We start from the raw sequence: 15,559 nt of genomic DNA, 5'->3' as shown, positions 1-15,559 counted from the left end.
CTGCGAATAAAACACCAGTGTGCTAATCTCCATTCCACTTCACAAAATCATTTAAACATTCTTAAGTCACAATTTGATGTGGCAGAATGGTACCCTGATGAGTAAATGTTGGAAGAGGCTCAGCAAGGCAGTTATTTTAGACATGTGCCTGGGTGGGCTGTGAACATAGAGCACAAGCCTACTTCATTAGCAGCAGCTGACCCTGATCATCGATAGATGAAGAACAGGCTCTTCCTTGGTGCTGTGAGCCACAGGGTCCAGGGAAGCCTCCTGCTTTTGGCGAAGCAGCCGCCCCGCAGAGAGCTGTGTAAGGTGCCATTTTAAGTCCTATGATAAGTGTGTGGGCCCCCTCCTACCACCGCCTTGATGCTCTGCAAGAATAATAAACATAGAATTATGGATTTCAATAAGCGCTGAAGTGCATGTAAGCACCAGGGCAGCAATAAGTTTCTAAAGCAAATGCTGAAGTGTGTTTTAAGTCTTCTGCTGATTATTATCTGGAATGGTGGGAATGAAGCAGCACTGCCTAAGAATAGGAAGCCACCAGATTTAATTTGCAAAGTTTGAAGTTATCTTCAACTAAATCAGAGTTACAAATAGGCTGCATTCAGTGCTCTCTGGGAGAATGGTTTGGAGATTTTCAGTATCTTTTTGACTGAAATAATGAAGGCAGAGAAAGTAGTTTTAAAAATCAGTGTGGTTTTATGAACTATCCAACAAGATAATCATATGACAGAAGATAATCCAACAAGATAATGGTGATCAGAAGAGAGCACAGTCTCTAATGATATAATTCTCTAAAAACACTTGACCAGTAGAATTTCCTAAATTTGTGGAAATGAAAGTTATCAATCTTGTTTTCACACTAGTCCTTTCAGCCTGGAGGCCCAGGTTCTAATTCTCTAATTTTCAGAAGAGTGTTTGAAATGCCATTACCAATCTTTCTTCAATAGATGTTTTTTTAAAAACCTAAAAACCCTATTTTGCTCATTTACTTAAAATTGACTCATAGCAATTTGCACTATTTGAAAGGAGCAACATCTTGGATAAAATAAAATAGCAAATAATTTTTTAAATGGTGTATTTTAGTCTTTGGAAGGTGTCTTAGGTATTTGCATTTAAATAGCCAAATGTCTCAAACTCTAGGAATTGCCAACATTTCCAACAAAATAGTGCATCCCTCCTGAAAGGGCAAGGTGGTGTGCTGTAGCAGTCATAAAACAGACTTTGTAACTTTGGACTGACTCAGGTTCAAATAGCAAGGCTGGAAGTACTAGCTGTGTGATCTTGGACAGGTTACTTAACTTTTCTGTGGCTCAGTTTCCTCAGTTACAAAGTGGTGATGGTATCAATTCCTACTTCATGGGGTTCTTATCAGGAATAGATGGGATAACACTGGTGATGTGCTTTACACAGTGCTTGGCACATCAGAACTGATTCTTATTCTCTATGGCACAAGGGAAGATTCTCACTCCTGCTTATCATCTTTACCCCTATGCCTCTGAATATGTGGGTTAGAGAAGACAGAGATCTGGCTTTTATTAACAGAATTACACAGAGTAGTTTACAAGGTCAACAATAGCCTATAAGAAAGAGTGCATATACACTGAGGGCTAGAGAGCACCCTGCAGACTGTCTGGTACATTCTCCCATCTGTTTGGGCTCGGACGCCCACAGGCCAGTCATCTGCATGTTCCCCTCTGATGACTGAGAGCTCACTGCTCCCCAGGGGAGCCCGCTCCAGGGTAGGACAATTCATCATTAGGAAGCTTATCATTATGCTGGGATAAAATTTGCTACTCTGCAGTTTCCATTCAAGGGCCCTGGTTCAGTTCTCCATGGCAATGTGGAATAAATTTATTTTCTATTTCACGTGAAGATATTCCACATTCTTGAAGATGACTATTATGGTCCCTCTAAATCTTTTATATGTCAGGTCTGCCATTTTGAAGGCCTTCAACCACTTGTCTCATTTGAAAGGCATGTTTTTGAGCCCCTCATAGGCTAGTGGCTATTTTTCTGTAGACCTGACTTGGGTACAGCATGCTGAGTGGAACAGAACAGGACATCTCAGTGCACCCTGACCAAGACAAGCAAAGGCAGGATCAACTCATCCCTGGAAAAGAGTGGGTATCAAGGGGCCTGAGTTTGCATCCCAGGTCTGTCTTTCCTTAGCTGAGAGAAGGCCTGGGCATGCCACTCACCACCACATGGTATGTTTTCCTCACTGGCATTTGTTCATGTTAAATTTCGTTGTGTTAGATCTAGCTTATCCTATCAGCCTTTTTGATACTATTTATTTGTCTAATGAATTATCTATCCCTTCTGATGTCATTAAATTTATAAATATGATTGGCATACTGTCATGTGCACATCCATGCCACTAATTAAAGCAAAATGTATTAAATGTCGAGTCCAAACAGAACCCTACAACAGAGCATTCAAAATCTATACTAAGTTAACCATAATTTCATTAATTTATCAAAGAAGCATTTATTGAGCACTGACTATATGCTAGGCACGATGTTGGCTTCAGGGGATATAAAGATGAACAAGAGAGTTCCCATCACTGTCCTCCTTGAACCTGGAGTCTAGTGGATAGTCTATTAATTGGTATTTTGGAGCACTGTGGTTTAAAAATTTTCTAACCACTGTACTAATCTTTGTTGGCACAAAGATATAATCACAGCAATCTCTTGATCACCCTGTTTGGGTCCTAAAGGAAACTAGTTTAGTAGGAACAGACTTGATATTAATGAAAGCATGCTTGACAATAATTTTCCCCCCGAAGTTCTGTCTAATCCTTTTTCCCCACAAATCATCTATAATGTGGGTAAAATAACAATGAGAATTACCTTTATTATTATTTGGAAAATGGATGACCTATCTTTAAATTGAAAATGTGTGCTTTGATAAGCAATACATTGAGGTTGAACTTTGCTCTATGGCAATGGTTCTTGATCAGGGGTAATTTTGCTCCCTAGGGGACATATAGCAAATGTCAGGAGACATTTTTTGTGTTCACAACTGAGTGGATGATGTTGGCATCTAGTGGGTAGAGATCAGATATACTGCTAAACATCCTAAAATACACAGGACAACTCCCTTTTCACCCCTCCAATAAAGAATGAAGAATTATCTGGCCCCAGATGTCAGTAGTGCCAAGGTTAAGAAACCCTGTCCTAAAGGGAGGCAGTGTAACTGTGTGGTTAGGACTACAAACTTGGAGCCAGCGAGTCCTGGGTTTGAAATGTGGCCTCGGTAACCACTTAACCCTGTGCCTCAGTTTCTGCATTTGCAAAATGAAGGTGATAACAATACTGACTTCACAAAGAGGATTAATGAGGTAATGCATGCGAAGCACTCAGCACAGCACGGTGTCTGGCACAGAGGCAAGGACTAAACAAATGGGGGTTATTTTTATTGCTCTCTCTGCTTTGCCTGTGAATGTCACACATTTTAATTGACACAAGCGAACTATATAGATGTATCCAAAGAACTGGAGAGCACTTCTATATCATGAAGAAATCTGTTGTTTTCCTCTGTTTAAAGAAACAACCGATTTGATCTCCAAATGTTCACCAGGCCTGTGAATTCCGGGATGATAGCCTCTGTGCCTACTGCCTGAAGTATTCCACAGAGATGCTGAACTGCCAAATGGATTAATTTTTTAATGACTGTTCGAGGATTTTATTTCCAAATATGAGTTTGCTTCATATTTTTAGATGGAAATAAATGTTCCAAATATTCTGGAGATGAGAGCATAGGCTAAGAGTAAAGGTAGACACAGCTACACTTAAAAACTATAATGTCAATGAAGATCTACTTTGCTAGATACTATTTGCTTTAAATACAATTTGTGGTGATATTAATGATAGTACCAAAATCTTATTTAGTATTTATTGATAAGATAAGCATCTTTGGTAGTTCTTGCCAGTTTGTGCCGAGTATGGGCACAGATTTAGATTCTTATTTAATATACAATAATAGCTTCCATGACACATGCTCTCAAGTGTGGCTGCTTCTTTCAGTGATGATGGTGCCTTTGCAAATTCATACTCCAGATAAGGCCTTGAATGCAGGGAATCAAGGGACTTGACAAAGAGAGATTTTGGAATTTGAATTGTTTCTTGCATTAGAAAATGAAGATAAGGGAGCCTTTGGGGCCTGTGTGTTGATGGGCACAGAGATGGCTGTAATGTCCAGTTGGTTCCCCTCCCCCCATCATAAAAGGTGACAAGTAGGTGATACTGTCAATGTACATGTCTATTCAAAACAGTTGCATGGAAAAAGAGTTTAGATCCAAGGACTGGTGTTCACTTCCATCTGTTTTGATATTCCTATCAGTGCTAATAATCTTTCAAATTAAAAACACGTATTTGGTTGCCTTTAGAAATTACTTCTAAATGAAATTCCTTTAGCCAACTTCTAATTAAATTGCTAAGTGAAATTACTTTTGTTGATTTAAAAACAAATTATGCTATGTTCATCAATTATTCATAATATGTACAAATTAACCCCATATTAGGACTTGATAAGGGGTTCAAAGGCATTGACTTTTTAAAGTGAAATAAAGTAATAATGAATATGCTTTAAAGTGTACACTATTCCTTGGAAAATATTATGTATACAATAGCTTTAACCACAGATTTTTACAAATACATCTAAAATACTTAGGCTCAGGTGCACACTTAAAATGTCTATCCAACAATCTACACCAGCTACTATTGAATAAACTGTATTTTAATTTATTGGTGGAAAGTGGAAACCAAAGTTTGGTTCCATCCAAAGATAGCAGCCAGAGAACAAGAAAGCCACACTGCACATCTTTCCATGCTTTTTTGACCACAACCTTAATGCTAATCCTAGTAAACAACTCTCTCTGGGAACAAGGGGTAATTGAATCTTCATGCTAATTCTATCCTAGTTTTCTCTTGACTACTAGCTCCCAATTATGCCAACGTATTACACTATGTACTGTTCTCTAGGAAGACACTAAGACCACCTTGTTCATTCAACTAAGGTCAGACTTAAAAGAAAAAAAAAAACAAACGTGCATGATTTACCTATAGACATTTTAGTTCCTTATGGGCATCTGTTTTTCATTTTGGTGGAAGGTTAACATAGTTTGTTTTAGTGATAAATCAGGTGCAGGAGCAGATAAGTTTAAGTGTGTTGGCCACAAGTAATCTCAATGTAAGTTTCTGTCCTCCTACCAGATGTGGAACACAGAGTTGCAGTTTCACGGTTGGGCCTGACCATTTGGTCATATGTCAAACAAACTTGTATGACAACCAGATGTAGGCATTGCTATGGAATGAAATTATTATTTTATTAATTACCCTTTAGTTAGCTGATGCAGCAGAGAACATGCAGCCATTTAATCATAATTAGTCTAATACTCAGTACTTCAAGGGTGGAATCTGTGTGACGACTTGTGACTAATAACCATTTGGTGAAGTGCTATCTTTATTATGAAGAGATACTATGCATTTTTAACAGCCCATACAGGCATAAACACATTCAATATTTAGGTAAAAACAATAAAAAAACTGGAAAGCCTTTAAAGTTTTTCCTCTTTTATTACTTCCCTCATACCTACACCAGACTATTGCCAATGATTGTTACTATTGGTCACAGGCATATCCTGCCAGTTTTGAGAAAGAATCTGAAGTAACAGAGACGGTTCAAGTATTTGACTTAAGGTATTATAAATCCATCTAACTTGGAAATTTATTAATTCAATTTTATTTTCCTTATAAAAAATGAAATCAACACATATTTATTGAGAATCTACTATCTATAAGATTCCACCTAGGTGCTATAGAAGTATAAAGAAATATCTGCTCCATACACGATACCTCTTTACTGTTAACATGGTCATAGCATTAGTCAGAAAAAGCTCTAAACTTTTGATTAGATTGTCAAACATTCCTATAATAGCAAAAACACCCCCATTCCAGGCAATGCTGTGCACGTCTTTGACATCTGTACTTTGCACGGTATTTTCCGTGAGCAGCCCTCACTGCTTTGGAAGAAGAAATGAGTGGTATTGTTTGTTATGACTTTACTTTGCATATTTTTAAAAGACCTAACAGTTTATAGCTTCCATTACTCTTTCATTGTAGTTATTCACTGATGTAGTCCCATACCAAATGTTCTCTCTTTTATGATTCCTTAAACTTAAAAAAAAAAAAATCACATTTATCTTGAGGGGAATTGGACCATTTCTGTTTTGCGTTGCACTTGAGTAATGCTTTGAGTTGAATATTCTTGGGGTTCTAAAATTAAGTTAATCCATATGTAATTAGGAACGTTCTTAACTAGACAGTCCTGGTTAGCAAGAGATTGGCAGATTATTCTGAAAAACTATTTAGCAAACCATGAATAGCAATTAAATGAGAAAAGGCTAAATTTCTCTTTAAAATGGGTTGTTGCCATAATTTACTGTGGCAATATGATTTTCTATTTTTAATTGCTGTAGACGGTGCATTTTGTAAAGTAGACTTTTGCCTTCGGAAAGCTAGATAGTTCCGTAATTTTGTATGACTTATGCCTTTTAGCAGTTCAGTGAGTATTCTGCCTTGGCGATCCCTTTTGATTCATGATGGATAAAAGAAACTAAAGGTTAGTTTATTCAAAGATAGTCTTGTACTTCTTAAACAAATTGAGACAAAATGAGTATCTTGGAGAAACTAAGTATTTCTCTTTATGAGACTTTATGACCTTATGTAATTTATTATGCTTTCTTTATAACATAGTGCTTTTATTCCCAGAATTATTATACTTAACATTGACACTTAAAGATGTTACTTTCTTAATTCAAATAATGAGAATTTTGCTCTATATTCCATGTCAATAGCAGGATTCAGGGAGGGTTTGACGCTGATGAATACACGCACCGTTCTTCCTTTCCCCCACCCCAGACACCAAGTCCTTCATGCTCTCTATAGTCCCTCACTCATTTCTTCATTTGCAGAAGTCATTTCAGAAGGAATTTATGACAGTGTCATCTTTTAGTAAATAACAATAAGTCACAGTTTATGGTCTATAATAACTGTAGATGCTCAGCTGCTTAAAGTCACCTTTATCACTTAAAATACGTTTTCTTTTGTCTCCATATTAGTATGAAAATACAGAGGAGGCTATTTCTTCAATTAAATGTGAAAGATTAATCACTAGGCAATTTGTTTCACAAGAGAAAATAATTAAATGTCAAAAATGGAATATTTACCTCTCAGACCTTATATGCCTGTGAAAAAAGTGTTGGAGAAGCACAAAAATCTGGTGCTATTTGCATATATTTTGATTGAGCTGACATTAAGGTTTGCACCTAACTAAAACCTATTAATACTGAAATTACCTAATCCATTCATTCCTACTATGGTTTCCCATGCTGTTTTTAGAAGATTAGCAATTTTGTCTACAATAGATCTCAGATCTCCACTGGTCCCAGTGTTCTGAGGATATGAATATGCACTTTCTTTTTTGAAAACTAACCAGGATTTTCCAAAGTACCATCACAATGAAACAAGATAAAGTGATGTATTACTTTTCTATTTCCCCCTTGCTCTTATTTTTGCTGCTCTGCACTACTGATTGCACCACCACCAGATCAGAATGAACAATTAACTGTCTAATTATTCTAGTCACACCAGCCCACAATGAAATCTTTATTCCGTGTTTACAGCAATCTTTGGCAGAGACTGTCTTGCTGTTTCTAAACTAAGAAGAACTGCCCTTTGGCACTTCTCGGCATCAGCTGCCTTGGTTTCAGCCCTGGGTGCCAATAATCAGACTTCTTTTTCTTCCAAAGTGGACATTTTTTTTTAGGGTGAAAAGACCTATTCTCATCACTCCCCCATATATTCTGGCTGATTTATGTTCTAGCCACTGCAGCTCTTCCTTCCGTATCTCTTTACATTTTTCCCCTCTCCATAGAACACCACCAGGCAAAACCCCATTTTAAGTCCAAAACTGTAAAAAATGCTTAACCAAACAGTGCTCACTACTATGAGGGAAAGAAAAATACAACTACTGGTTTATGGGTAGAGGGAAGTCAAGGAAATCCCTCCTGCTTTTCTAAACTGCTAATTTTCTAGCTCAAAAGGCATTCAATACCTTCTCCACCAGGGGAAAACATATCCACTTTTCAGTGGCTCTCTTGATTACTTCCAACTATTTACTTAAATTCGCCAACAGCTGCACGTCTTTGAGAAGCCTCAGAACTTGGGGAATATTTACAAATAGATAAAGAGCTGAGAGAGTCCATCTGAATCTCTTTGAAATGGCAAGGGGAAATTATTGCACTCTATAGATCTGGGTAAAGAAGTTAACACCAACCCAGAGATAAGAGGGTTCACCAAAGGGAGGAGGGAAAAACACCTTTGTTAGCCCTTTTTGGACCATCTGATTGAGTCCCTTTCCTGAATCTGAGAGCAGAAGACAGCCAATGCTGGGTCTGTTGCCCTACACTGCTTAACCATTTTTCCAGAAGAACATTTCCCTGCTCTGCAAGGATGATGGCATCTTCCCACTCCAGTCTCCAAACCCTATGTGACAGTTCCCCTAACAACCCTTCCCTCTCGCCTCTCAGCCCCCACCACTTACTACATTCTTATTGCCTTTCCTGTGAGAACTGGCTCATAAAATTTTACAGGGGAGAAAGGTAGAAGGGGGCGTTTCAGTAGTATAAACACTGATTAAATTCCCGGGCAACTCTCCCCAAATGAAAGATAATTTTTCTACAAGTATGCATGAGCATGTCAAGAATGCTAAGTCATTTTTATGTTCATACTTTTCTTCTCCATTTTAATCTTACACTGCCACATGGCACACATGCTAAAAATGGATCTCCTTAACCTGCAGTGTAGCAAACTTTTCACAAAACATTAAAATCGCGTATTTTGTAGACTGTCCTTTCCCAGGATGTTCAAAGCATTTTTTGGATACAAAATCAGATCATCTCAAGACAAATGTCCTATTAGAAAGGCATGCTGCTTGTGCATTGGCAAATAGGGAAAATCAGAAGCACCGGAAAGGAAAGGTCACACCAAAGTCAGTGGTAACAGCCGAAGTAGACTCTGAGAGCTTGCTTCCAATTTATACCACTTCCCACTTGCTCTTCCTTTGCCTCTGTTTTCTCTGGCAGGAGGGGATGTGGCCCGCCAGGGGGCTTGACCTTACACCCTGTACTCGGCTCAACTCTGACATGCTGTTCTCCCACTCTCTTGTCTTGTTTTCTGTGTCATCAGTTGGGCAAGCCTGCGCCCTGGAACAGCTTTGACCAGGGGCGCGAGCCAAGAGGAGGCAACGGCAGGTGCCCTTGTGGCTGCCTCCAGTGTTGGGAACTGAAGCCTGCCCGTGGCAGGTAACATGCCCAGTAGGACAGCAAGGGTCACACTAAGAGAAAAATAAATGTCCAGATTGTATAAATACATGAAAGGAAAAAGCTAGGTCAAGTATGGGGTTCAAGATTGGCAATGCCTGCACAGTTCTGAGCCAGAGGAGGCTGAGGAAGGCAAGCTGATAGAAATTTAATATTCATCCATAGCTTGGGTGCAAGCACGTTAGACAGGACTTCTTGTGGTTTTTGTTGTCCTTAGGTAGATCCAAATTCCTTAGCTGGGTCCCTGACACTGCCACGGCTCTGGGGGGTAATTTCCTTTGGTAGAGATACACATCAGAGACTAGAGGGGGTCAGGGGACATTTTATTTGCGGAGTGGCAGATTCAGTTTCCAGGCGACCTATAACAATCAAGACAAAATCCTTCCTGGTGTTCGTGCCAATAACATCAACAGCATTAATAACAGTAACAATAATGGCAATAGTAATGACACAGGAAACTCCGAATCTACCAGGCGACCAACCCCTCAGTGCTCTGCTGTCAGCCCTCCTACTCTCTGCCTGGTCTAAGGAGAGAAAAGGCTCTGGCGCTGCCTCGGGGCTGCCCTCCAGATTCCAGCCCCCACCCCCGCCCCCGAGGTGGATCGCCAGGCAGAGGCTTCTGCTTCAGCCTAAGTCCAGCCCCACAGTTTCTCCTGTTGCTAAGGGCAGGTTGGGACTCCGCGGTAGGGTTTCCTCTACAATTCTGCAACTTTCACCCCATCTGACCCCCTCGCCGCCCCCTCACCCCGGCTGTCCCCGCACGGCAACTACAACAAGCAAAGCCCAAACAACCCGAGCGCAATTCAGAGCTTTCCCTGGGAGTGTCAGGGCCAGGAGACAGGAAATCCGGGGAGCCGGCGATGTCCGGCAGGTGGCGGGGACGCGAGTCATCACCACATTCTCCTCCCACAGCCGAACTCGGGTGGGGACACGGCGCGAGGCGCGGACTGGCATCAGCCCCGCAGGCGCCCGCGCCTCCCCGGAGCCTTGGTTTCTGGTCCCGCTTCCCGGCGCGCATCCCCGCGCGGGGGACGCAGCCGGCCCTCTGCCCTCGGCAGCCGGAATGAGGCGCCGCCGCCAGCGGGGCAAGCGAGGGGCGAAGACTGGGCCGAGCGCCCCCGCGAGCCGCGCTCCTGGGTCCCCGGTCCCCATCCCTCGGCGCGCGCAGTCCCCATCCCTCGGCGCGCGCAGTCCCCGCTGCCAGCGCGCTGCGTCCTCCGCCAGCCCCGCTGCGCCCCAGCTTCCTTCTCTCTGAGAGCAGCTCCCCAGCCCAGGCAGCCCCTTCACGTCCCCTTCCCCGCGAAGTCCGAGGAAGTCCAACTCCGGCCGGCTCGCAGGCTCGCCGTGGCCGCGGCTAGTTGGGAGGAGAGCGCAGCGCGGAGCAGGACGGCGCGCAGCGCCCGGAGGCGGCTTGAGGATGGGCTCCCGGCGCCCCGCGCCTCCCGGAGCCCGGGAACAAGACACGCGGGGCCCCACCCGAGCTCTCCGCTTTACCTGGCAGGGCCGCTGACTCTCTGGGGACGTTTGGTCCAGACTCGTCCGGGGCGGGCGTCCAGCTCACATAGCTGCCTCCCACACCGGGCAGCCGATGTCCCTCGGGTCCCTTCGCCCCCGCTCGGTGCTGCCCCCGCCCCCCACCCCCCTACCCCCTCTGTCAAAAGTGTCACAGCTTTTCTGCCTTCGGATATTTCGCAAAGTCCGCGCAGTCGCCAGGAGTTGGGCGGCAATGGCAGGCGCGCCAACCCCGCCGCTGCCTGTCCCGCCTTCCCGCGGCGCCCTGTGCTCGGCCGGCCGGGGAGAAGAGCCACCTCGTCGCGGTCACCGTCCCCCGAGCGCGGCGCGCGGTCCTCTTCCCCTCCCTCGCGCCTTCTCTAGCCTGAGTGCCTGCCGCCTGCCTGTGCCACGGGTCCTCATTCCCCTGCTCATGAATATTCTGACAGAGGCTAATGCCGTTGAAGTAAATTGAATTAGCCAATTGGTGCCAGGAATGTGCGCTCCTTCCTTCTGAGGAGCTGTCTGGAGCCCCAGCAGATGAAAGCAATTAGCGTCCGGTTGGCACCCTGTGGTTTAGATCAGTGAGGGGCAAAATGGGTTAATTCTTTAAATGCAGTTTAGATACCGTATTTAAATGTTTAAACTCTTTTATTGGCTGAGAGAGTAAGAAAATGTTGAGGGGGTGCGACAAGAAACCGGGTAGGTAGGCGTAGGGGGGGCGTATCTATCCCCAAACTCCCCCTCAAGTTGAAATGACTTATTCTGCACAGATTATGGATTCTGGAAGAGGCAGTTGATGAGAACAAAAACGGGGAACAGGATCAGAAAGGAGATGAGTATCAACCTGGGTTTAACTTTGACCTTGAGGATGAAGAGGACTCATTTTCAATAGGAGGGCTGGGGAGAGACAGCGGAGAAGGAAGCCCCAGTCATCTGCTCTTAAGAATTCCTCCAAATGCTCAGATTGCCTTCCTTTGTCCTCATAGCAAAACCATAGGGTCTTAAGCCTCTGGGTGAAGTAGGGATGGGACAGAGGTACCTCCAAGGTCAGAAGTTTCAAAGGGGGAAGCTGAGACCACCCCTGCATGAAGAGAGACCCCCAAGTCACACAGTAAATATGACAGAGCCATTCCAGAAGGGAATTCCCGACTATGGTCCAAGATTCTCTGTTCTGAGGTCAAACAGGCAAGATCCACAGGAGGGACAACCTCTCTCTTGTCCTGTCTCCTACTCTGGAATGCCGAGTTCTTCACAGTTACTGATTACAACTTGGGTGTAGCCAGTGGGAGGAGGGGAAATCTTTGCCTAGTTCCGCATCACATCTCTTTATAAACCCCAAGTGGGGTGCTTTTTGGGTTTCCTCCCCCATCACTAATTTTCTAAATACAGAAAGTTATTTTGATTGAATTGATTGGTTACTAAATGAGCTACTTGTACTTGTGGCCAAATGATCTATGTGTATAAACAACTGATAAAACTATGCGTTTAAGTAACCAATAATTCCCACATGTGTGCCAATGGGAATAAATATCCTAGTTAAAGCAATTGTGGCATATTTTAATAGGTTTCGGCAAGGCCTAGAATTGGAACTCACAGAACAGTAATTATGAACATTAGAGCAGCTAGTGTTTATTGAGAACTTATGTGACAGACGTGCATTAGGTTAGTTATGTCATTTAATCTCTCCAACTGCTCTATTCAATACATACTATTATTTCTGCATTTTAATAGATGAGGAGGGTGAGGTTCAGACAGGTACACAGTGTGTCCTGGTCACCTAGCTCATATGTGGTAGAGATAAAGTTTGACCCAAAGCAGTCTAATCAATATGCCAGAACCTTCAGGTCACTAGCAGCCCATAGTGCCTCCTCATCTAAAAAGAGAACCAGTCTCTTGGTGTTTTGTTGAAGTGACTTGTCCTTGATGATTAATTCTTTATCAAACTTTAGAGGAAAAAAAGAGGTTTTTCTTTGGATGGTGTGGTTAGTTTTATTTTTGGATGATGAGGTTAATTTTTTTTTTTTGCTGAGGAATATTAGCCCTGAGCTAGCATCCATTGCCAGTCTTTCTTTTTCTTTTGTTTGAGGAAGATTAGCCCTGAGCCAATCTTGGTTGCCAGCCGCCACAGCATGGCTGACGAGTGGTGTAGGTCCGTGCCTGGGATCCCAACCTGTGAACCCTGGATTGCCGAAGCAGAGCACACTGAACTTAACCACTACACCATGGGGCCAGCCCTAGGTGTGGTTAATTTTATGTGTCCCCTTGATTGGGCCACAGGGTGCCTGAATATTTGGTCAAACGTTATTCTGGGTGTTTTTGTGAGGTTGTTTTTGGATGAGATTAACATTTAAATTGGTAGAGTAAGAAAAGCAGATTGCTCTCCTCAGTGTGGGTGGGCCTCATCCAATCAAGTGAAGGCCTGAATAGAACAAAATGATTGACCCTCCCCTGAGAAAGAGAGAATACTCCTGCCTGATGGCCTTGGAACTGGGACATGAGCTGTACAGATTTTGGGCTTGCCAGCCTCTATAACTGCATGAGCCAATTCCTTGTTATCTATCTGTCTCCTATTGGTTGTGTTTCTGTAGAGAACCCTGACTAGTACGGTTGGATACATTCAGTAAATACTATTACTTGTGAATTTCCCACGAATGCCTGAATATTTCCATCTCCCAACACATTGTCCGGTACATGGTATACAATAAGATACAATTTTTTACTTAAGATTTTCCAAACCTATTATTAATAAGGGAGGAACAGTTATATATATATATTATTTATGTGGATGAGACAATCAGATTTAAATCAAATTTTATCTTTGAAGAACTGAAAAATGGACTATAATAGATTGGCTTAAAGCAAGATTTATAGATATCATATGAGAAGAGAAATTTTAGTCTACTACAATTTTAGGGGTAAAAACGAGCAGGTTAAATCTCTGAATTCAGCAGTTGTTGGGAATCTACTAAATGCAAGGCACATTTCTATTCAAACATTTTCTTTTGAAGTTCGCAGTTAAATCACTCAAAACAGTTGTTTTATTCTCTGAAACCGAGTAGTTAAAAACCCTTTGGGAAAACGTACATATTGTTTTATGCCTGTATTAAATATTGAATATTTTCCCCGTCACGATTCCTCCCTTATAATGCTCTGTTGGATCCTTCTTTCACGGTGAGTATCTTCTTAGGATTTTTAGGTAACATTTCACCCAAAAAGTCTTCAGGACTTTGGAATGTTTGCTTATATGAAAATGTTAACATGATTTTAGGGCCCATAAAAATGCCATCAGGATGAGCGCTCTCCACATGCTCCAGAGTTTCAGTAAGCGTGTCGGGGGAGGACCACGAGAGTCCGAGGTGAGACTTTGGCACTGGATACGAAGTGTGGGGCAATCTTGGATTGAACCATTCACCTTTGGAGGGAACCTAGTTAGTGCTTCTGCAAGGTGGAAATGATAATACCATATTTATTGGGTGCTTTGCTATTTACAAATTGCTCTCCAGTATGCCATCTCATTCCATCCTCCTGGTAACCCTGTGAAGTCAGCTTTGTTATCCAGATTTAATTGTTGAAGAATCACAAGTTCACAGAGATTCAGCAACACTCAGAACTTCTCCTAGGAACCAATAGAACAGGGACTTCAATCCAATGACAAAGTTACCTTCTCAGTGAAGCCGTCTTTGACATCTTCCTCTGTCCAGCCCCCTCCCCTGCCACACACACACACACACACACACACACACACACACTCTTCTTTTTCCAGTAGAAATACAATCCCCTCCTTTGTGCTCCCCTAGGACTTCCAAGATGCATAAAGAAACAATTAGAACACAATGTGTTGTCTCTACCACTAACCAAAAGCAACCTGAAGTCAGGAAGCTTGTCTTCATCATTTTTGTATCCCCAAATTGAGCTTAGTGGGAGGTGCTCAGAAAGCGCAGCAACACTAATTCTGCACACTCTTGAAAATGTGTTCCATTGACTTGACTGGGCTAATAGGATTAAATGAAAGAGTTGGCAGGTGCTTTGGAAATTTAAAAACACCGTGTAATGATATTATTATTATTATTATTATTATTGTTCAAAAGTAGATTCAGAAATGAAAATAATAATTTTAGCCTTGACCTCTGGCTGATAAATTATATGGGTGAGAAAGCAGTTTGATAATTTTTATGTCAGCTACAGTTATTTAGGACATGGATGGATAACACTTGCTCAAATTATAATCATCTGGTTAATAGTAGTACTAAATGGGCCCATTAAGCAAGAAGTTATTAGTCTGGGAAAGGTGAGTGAGTGTGTGAGTGTGCGTGTGTGCGTGTGTGCGATCTTTCTGCAGTTTGAGAGTTTTCTGTGAATGAGCAGCTTCAGATACTGGTACAACCATATTTCTCTAAGGAAAGGATCTACTTTCCTCCTATGGGATGATCTTTATTAAGAACTCCCAAGGTCACAGTTAACAAGAGAGCTGGAGCTCCTGACCCTGGTTCAAGGTTATTTTCATTACCTGATGCTGATCCTGATGGGCAGCCGCTGCCCGTACGGTGTGGTGTATGGTTTTACAATTGAGATGAGCGATAAGCAGCTCAATACCTCATTATAATTAGTCTCCTGAGTCAGCTAATATCCTTCTAATGCAATTTCATGATCTATATTATTCAGCATATCCATTCAAGA

The 15,559-nt window shown here is 42.3% G+C and overlaps 1 protein-coding gene across 3 annotated transcripts in view; it reads right to left on the bottom strand.

Moving 5' to 3' along the window:
- CDH20 (cadherin 20) overlaps positions 1-11,465 on the bottom strand; it is a 199,456-nt gene extending 187,991 nt beyond the window's left edge. The window contains exon 1 of one of the 3 annotated variants that reach the window (XM_070630223.1): positions 10,883-11,465. The gene's annotated coding sequence lies outside the window, so the exon portion shown is untranslated. The remainder of the gene's footprint in view (positions 1-10,882) is intronic. The other 2 variants (XM_070630224.1, XM_070630225.1) reach the window with 2 other exon arrangements.
- Between the last annotated feature and the right edge of the window lie 4,094 nt (positions 11,466-15,559).

This window comes from Equus przewalskii, chromosome 7 (assembly GCF_037783145.1).
Source record: "Equus przewalskii isolate Varuska chromosome 7, EquPr2, whole genome shotgun sequence".
NCBI classification, from domain to species: domain Eukaryota; kingdom Metazoa; phylum Chordata; class Mammalia; order Perissodactyla; family Equidae; genus Equus; species Equus przewalskii.
Note: the sequence above shows the minus strand (reverse complement) of the source record. Positions and strands in the feature narration are given on the sequence as shown.